Source organism: Thalia democratica, unplaced genomic scaffold (assembly GCF_965202585.1).
Source record: "Thalia democratica unplaced genomic scaffold, ktThaDemo2.hap1.1 HAP1_SCAFFOLD_966, whole genome shotgun sequence".
NCBI classification, from domain to species: domain Eukaryota; kingdom Metazoa; phylum Chordata; class Thaliacea; order Salpida; family Salpidae; genus Thalia; species Thalia democratica.
This window is the reverse complement of record NW_028139903.1, coordinates 25,001-32,500: the sequence shown is the minus strand read 5'-3', so window position 1 is coordinate 32,500 and position 7,500 is coordinate 25,001. Positions and strand designations below refer to the sequence as shown.

At 29.7% G+C, this 7,500-nt stretch overlaps 2 non-coding genes across 2 annotated transcripts in view; both read left to right on the top strand.

The window, feature by feature from the left end:
• Window positions 1–2,357: 2,357 nt before the first annotated feature.
• Window positions 2,358–2,476, top strand: LOC145847503 (5S ribosomal RNA). Its single transcript, XR_014371331.1, has one exon. It is a non-coding gene; the product is annotated as a 5S ribosomal RNA (ribosomal RNA).
• Window positions 2,477–6,121: 3,645 nt separating this feature from the next.
• Window positions 6,122–7,500, top strand: part of LOC145847496 (small subunit ribosomal RNA) — a 1,808-nt gene continuing 429 nt past the window's right edge. The window contains exon 1 of the ribosomal RNA XR_014371326.1: window positions 6,122–7,500. This exon is cut by the window's right edge and continues 429 nt beyond it. This is a non-coding gene — a ribosomal RNA (small subunit ribosomal RNA).

The window sequence follows — 7,500 nt, the reverse complement described above, 5'->3', positions numbered from 1 at the left end:
TTTAAAGTTTTTTTGTCCAAAAACAAATAAAAGCGTGGCTACTTGAAAAATCAAACGAAAATAAATTTTGCACTTTTGTATTGTGAGTCATAATAAGTTATTTACTGTTACCAACAGATACTAGCAAAAGCTTTTTAAAGTTTTGTATTAACTTAATGTATTTGTAATTACTTTTACTTAATAGAAACTATTGAATTACGTTTACTTAGTTTACTTTTGTATGTGTATTAAATATATAGCAATTTTGTTTGAACTTAAATAAGGACTATTAAACTATTAAAAGAAAACTATCAAAGTTTACTAACTCAAAAGCTAAATCTTAGTTTTATTGTTATAAACATTTATGTTGTAATTTACTAATAACTAAATGAGTTTATTTCAAACAAAAAGAATTAAATAATGTTATGTTATGTCAAGCCTACTATATGAGGTATATAGGTATATAAGGTATACAAGCTTATGTTTGAAAATTATAATAATAAAAATAAAAATAAATATTTAGTTGGTAAAATTTGTATGTTTTAATATGCTTTGAAATTAGAGTTAGTATAGAAGTTTTTTTTTAAATATAATAAATATAAATTTAGTAACTGTTAGTTTTATACTTTAATAAAAGAAATATGGTTAACAAGTAAGTTAAAAATGAAAGAAGCATAAAAAAACACACTAATTAACTGCTTATTCAATAGTTTGATTATTTAATTATTTTTCTGTTATATAGTTTAATCGTATTGTATAAAAAATACAGAGGTTTAAAGTAAGTTTGAATAAAAATAAAACAAAACATATAAAATAAGCATTAGTTCAAATACATAGTTTTTTTTTTCTAAGAAAATTTAATTCTTTAATAATAAGTAGTAATTTAAATAAAAAATAATACAAATAAAGTTGTACAATATATATACAATAGTTTGTCAAACTAGGCAAACACTACTAGGCAAAAAACAAACTAGGCAAAAAACCTACAAAGTAGGCCACCACTACAATCCAATGTTCCAACTGGAAATTCAATGAGATCGTTACTGTACTTGTGATGAACGTTGATAATCCCCAAGATTGTAAGTCGAAGGCCTTACCCAACCTAACCAGCGCACTGGTTTTCTTACAACTGAATTAATCAACATTTAATATTGAATATAATCATTATTGATAGATAGAGGAATGTTGACAATCAACAACAGATTGTAGGTCAAAGGCATTACTCGACCCAAGTACCCACAACCTAGATTGAACAACATTTATTAGATAGATTTGTTTATTGATAGATAGAGGAATATTGTCAATCCACAACAGATTGTAAGTCAAAGGCATTACTCGACCCAAGTACCCACAACCTAGATTGAACAACATTTGTTAGATAGATTAGTTAGATAGATAAATAGTACAGTATAATCTCAAAGAATTTGAAGCCCGAACATTGAACGATAGTGGTGTTTCGTGACGACTAGCGGGATTCGATCTCTCAACCTTCTGCTTATGAGTCAGCTGATAAGACCACTGACCCACCGCGCCACGACAAAGATAAAGAAATATTTTGCTATATAAATAGGTTGATTTTTCAGTGAACTTCAAGTGTCAATTTTTCAGTGTCAATTACAGTGAACTTCAAGTAAGATATACAACAGTATATATATTTCCGAGTCTGACTTTGAGTACTTTTTATATATTATTAACAAGATTTTTTAGGAGTAATATCTGTTTAGTTCTTTAATATATCTTTAAAATAATAATATTTTTTAAGGTGTTTAAACTTTTAGAAGCTGTATGTAATGTCTTTTAGTTTAATAGTTCTTTAAATTAGTAAAAAAAAAATAAGCATGGTTGAGTTATCAAATTAAACAAAATAGAACGTCAAGTATTTAATTACTAAAATTAATTTAATTAAAAAAAAATCTCAGGTAATCTAAAATGTCAGGAATTATTTAAAATAAATATAAATTTAAAACTTATTATATTGAAAAGATTGATGAATAATACTCTTGAATGTATGAAATGTTTGTATTTGTAATGCAATAACATAAATGGATAGATCAATGACAAATTGTAAACATATTGTATTATTTTATTTTACGATTTTATTTTATTTATTTAATAATTCAATAAACTTTACTTCTACTTGTCCTGGTCTTAGGTAATTTATAGATAACAATAATTTAAACAAACACTTTTGTACAGTTACAATACAGTTTTAGTACAGTTTGGGAGTAACTGTTGATTAAAAAAACAAAAAAAAAGTTAATTCAGGTTAAAATTTTATAAGGAATAATTTTAAAATATCAAATCGATTGTAAATCAAGTGCAAATAGGTTTTTTAAACAAACCGAAGGGTTTATAAAGGCTTGTAAACGCTTTCAAACGCCTACGACCATACCACACTGAGCACACCCCATCTCGTCCGATCTGGGAAGTTAAGCAGTGTCGGGCGTGGTTAGTACTTAGATGGGTGACCGCTTGGGAATACCACGTGCCGTAGGCTTTTGCTTTTTGAATTCATCTTTTTTGTACTATTTTTCTTTCTGACCTATTTATACTTATTACTCGTTTATTTACATTTCTTTAACGCTTAAAAGAAAAGTAAATTCTAGTTATTAGCAAATAAAAACTCAAGCCAATCAGATAACGTTATTTGCTGTTTAAACCAATTAGAGCGCTAAAAAAGTGGTTTGACCAGTTTGAGATATCGAAAAAATAATGGCACCATCTTGTAGAGTACAATTTTCTGAGTTAAAATTAATACAATTAGTCTTTTATACTAAAACTTTAAAGTCTTTTTGTCCACAAACAAATAAAAGCGTGGCTACTTGAAAAATCAAACGAAAATAAATTTGCACTTTTGTATTGTGAGTCATAATAAGTTATTTACTGTTACCAACAGATACTAGCAAAAGCTTTTTAAAGTTTTGTATTAACTTAATGTATTTGTACTTAGTTTAAATTAATAGAGTTTATTTGGTTTACTTTATTATGTGTATTGAATGTGCTAGTATCTAAAAATAAATACAACTAAAACAAAACAAACAAGGAGAGTACTTGAATAGAACCAACACAATTTACAGACCAGTTGTGTACTAAATTTAAAGAAATTCTGAATAGTGAATATGCAATTATTATTATAAGTTCAAAATTCACTTTAATTTAAATTAATGTATTTTGTAAATTGGTTTTATTTAATAGATAGTAGTGAATTACTTTATTTAATTTACTTTAGTATGTGTTGTATAACTTAATTTAAACCAGAAGCAAAACGGGATTATACTTTCAATAAACTACACAATTTACAGACCAGTTGTGTACTAAATAAAAAGCTATTGTGAATAGTGAATATGCAATTATTATTATAAGTTTATAAGTTCACAGTTTACAAAAGCTTTACAATTTAGTTATTATTTTGTTCATATTTGCATATCTAATTTATGAAAAGTTAGTGTTATGTGTTTTGGCTTTTTAATTTCTTTATTTGTACAACTGTTAGTTTTATATTCTAAAGAAACATTTTTAAATAAATATGTTTAACAAGTAACTTAAAAATAGAAGAAATATATTGTATATATTGAACTATTTATATTTATTCTAGCTATTTGCTTAGTGTATTTATTAATGTGATTATTTTATTTTGTTGTTTGTCTTATAGTTTAATCGTATTGTGTTGAAATATATATAACAAATACAGAGGTTTAAAGTAAGTTTAAATGAAAATAAAATAAGACATATAGTTGAAATATAAGTTTAAAAAAATATTTTTTTTTATTTCTTTGTTTGTTTGATTGTTTGTTTATTATATAATCGCGACGTTTCATTTTATTACTTTTAAGCATACTAAATATAATAATAGGTATAGTTAGAGGAAAAATTCAATTAGTTTCTAATGTAATAAAAAAGTTTATTTCCACAAATAAATAAATACCTGAAAAATCAAATGAAAAATAAATTTCGCACTCTTGTATTGTGAGTCATAATAGGTTATTTACTGTTACCAACAGATACAAGCGAAGGCTTTTTAAAGTTCTTGTATTTGTATTGTTATTTGTACTTAGTTTTATTAAAATGACAGTATTGATGGTTACGTTTATTAAGTATGTTTATTTAACGTTATGTAACTCAAGTAAAACCAGAAGCAAATAAGGAGACTACTTTCAATAAACTACACAATTTACATACCAATTGTATACTAAACTTAAAGCTATTCTATTCTATTTTATTCTTGATAGTTATTTTAAAGTTATTAAATTATACAAATGTATTTTGTAAAGTAGTTTTATAAAGTTACTATAGTTTATTTAACTTACTATAGTATGTGTTATATAACTTTAATTAAACTAGAAGCAAAAAGGGAGACTACTTTAAATAAACTACACAATTTATTGTTATATATAACTCTAATAAAACCAGAAGCAAAAAGGGAGACTACTTTAAATGAACTACACAAATTAAAATTATATTATTATTTATAAATCAATCGTGTTGTGTTTCAAAATAAATTTTTCAAATAATGTTTTACAAGTATTTATCAGTTATTTAGTTTTCTTTTTATAGTTTAGCCGTATTGTTTTATTTATTTGTTATTATCTTTATTTAATTGTTTGCTTATTATATTTATCGCCATGTGCTTAAAAAATAAAACAACTATATAGATTTAAAAAGTAAGTTTAAATAAAAATAAAATGAAACATATAAAATAAGTTTATGATTTTTTTTTCATTATTATTATTTTTATTTCATTGTTTGTTTATTATATCTATCGCGATGTGCTTAAAAAATAAAACAACTATAAAGGTTTAAAAAGTAATTTTAAATAAAGATAAAATGAAACATATAAAATAAGCTTATGTTTGATTTTTTATTTTATTTTTATTTAATTGTTTGCTTATTATATTTATCGCGATGTGCTTAAAAGAATAGAACAAATACAAAGGTTTAAGTTGTAAGTTTTAAATAAAATAAAATGAAACATACAAAATAAGCTTATGATTTATTATTATTATTATTATTATTATTTTTATTTCATTGTTTGTTTATTATATCTATCGCGATGTGCTTAAAAAATAAAACAATTATAAAGGTTTAAAAGGAAGTTTAAATAAAGATAAAATGAAACATATAAAATAAGCTTTTGTTTGATTTTTTTATTTTATTTTTATTTTTTATTTAATTGTTTGTTTATTATATTTATCGCGATCTGCTTAAAAAAATAAAACGAGTATTAAGGTTTGAAAGGTAAGTTTAAATAAAAATAAAATGAAACATATAAAATAAGCATATGTTTTTTTTTTTTTTTTATTATTATTATTATTTTCATTCAATTTTTTGTTTATTATATTTATCGCAATGTGCTTAAAACGATAAAACAAGTATAAAGATTTAAAAAGTAAGTTTAAATAAAAAATAATACAAATAAAGTTTATTTATAATAAACAAACATATTTAAAACATTAAAAAAAGTAGTTTATATATATTATTTTTTATTTATTTCTTTTAAACATATTAAATAAAGTATAAAAAAAGTATTAAAACATTTAAACGTAGCATAAATAAGCTTAAAACATTAAAATAATTGAAAAGAAACAAACAAATTGAAAAAAATCGGCAAAAAAAGTTCAACAGCAACATTTGAGCATCATACACGTATGCATTACTTTACACTAGTGAGAGAGACGTGTTTGTGCGTTCGGTCGACTTGGCGAGAAAGCGGGCTTAAAGCATTACTGTTTAGCACCCGAGGCGCGGCTATTGCAGCGGCGGCGAACGTGCTATGTAAACGCATTGGAGCAGCGTATGAAAAACTACAAGCGTCCAGCGGCGGTAGGCTTATAGCTTTGCGAAGTCGTCGAGACGAGTAGCCGACGCAGGCAGGCACGGCTCGAGGCGGGTAACTGCAGCAGACAGATGGCGTGTTGCTGCTGACGAGTTAACCGGCAGAAGGCAAACGGTTGGTCGGGAGAAAGAACAGTCAGTTGTATAGCTGCATGCTGCAGTCGACGCGGGCTGGCGCTTTAAACAGCAAAAGGCCGGCGCCGACTTTCAGTAACGTTCGCAAGGCTTTTAAGCCGAGTGATAGAAAAGGTCTGTATTTATACAGTAAAAACGCTCAGTCGAGCAACGGGTTTAAACGCCCTCGGATAGTTATCTGGTTGATCCTGCCAGTAGTCATATGCTTGTCTCAAAGATTAAGCCATGCAAGTGTAAGTACGAGCTCACGTACAGTGAAACTGCGAATGGCTCATTAAATCAGTTATGGTTCATTTGATTGTACGCTTTTACATGGATAACTGTGGCAATTCTAGAGCTAATACATGCGTAAAGCGCCGAACTGACGTGAGGCGCGCATTTATCAGACCAAAACTAACCGGCTTTCGGGTCGTTACAATGGTGACTCTGGATAAGCTTGCGGATCGCACGGCCTAGTGCTGGCGACATCTCATTAAAGCAACTGCCCTATCAACTATCGTCGGTACGGTATCGGCCTACCGAGGTTGTAACGGGTGACGGAGAATCAGGGTTCGATTCCGGAGAGGGAGCCTGAGAAACGGCTACCACATCCAAGGAAGGCAGCAGGCGCGCAAATTACCCATTCCCGGCTCGGGGAGGTAGTGACGAAAAATAACAATGCAGACCTCGTACGAGGTCCTGCAATTGGAATGAGTACACTTTAAACTTTTTAACGAGTATCCATTGGAGGGCAAGTCTGGTGCCAGCAGCCGCGGTAATTCCAGCTCCAAAAGTGTATATTTAAGTTGTTGCGGTTGAAAAGCTCGTAGTTGGATATAGGGACGGCGAGGTTGGTCGGTCGAAAGGCTAGCACTGGCCTCGTTGTTCTTGTTGGTCGGTGCCTTCGCGGTGCTCTTAACTGAGTGTTGCGGTGGTCCGGCAAGTTTACCTTGAAAAAATTAGAGTGTTCAAAGCAGGCTTTACGCTTGTATAATGTTGCATGGAATAATGGAATAGGACCTCGGTTCTATTTTGTTGGTTTTCGGAGCACGAGGTAATGATTAATAGGAACGGACGGGGGCATCCGTACTGTGCCGTTAGAGGTGAAATTCTTGGATCGGCGCAAGACGAACGACTGCGAAAGCATTTGCCAAGAATGTTTTCTTTAATCAAGAGCGAAAGTCAGAGGTTCGAAGACGATCAGATACCGTCCTAGTTCTGACCTTAAACGATGCCGACTAGCGATCGGGCAGTGTCGAACTTAAGAACTGTCCGGCAGCTTCCGGGAAACCAAAGTCTTTGGGTTCCGGGGGAAGTATGGTTGCAAAGCTGAAACTTAAAGGAATTGACGGAAGGGCACCACCAGGAGTGGAGCCTGCGGCTTAATTTGACTCAACACGGGAAATCTCACCCGGCCCGGACACAGCGAGGATTGACAGATTGAGAGCTCTTTCTTGATTCTGTGGGTGGTGGTGCATGGCCGTTCTTAGTTGGTGGAGCGATTTGTCTGGTTAATTCCGATAACGAACGAGACTCTTACTTGCTAAATAGCTGCTCGACCCATTGGGTCGGAGA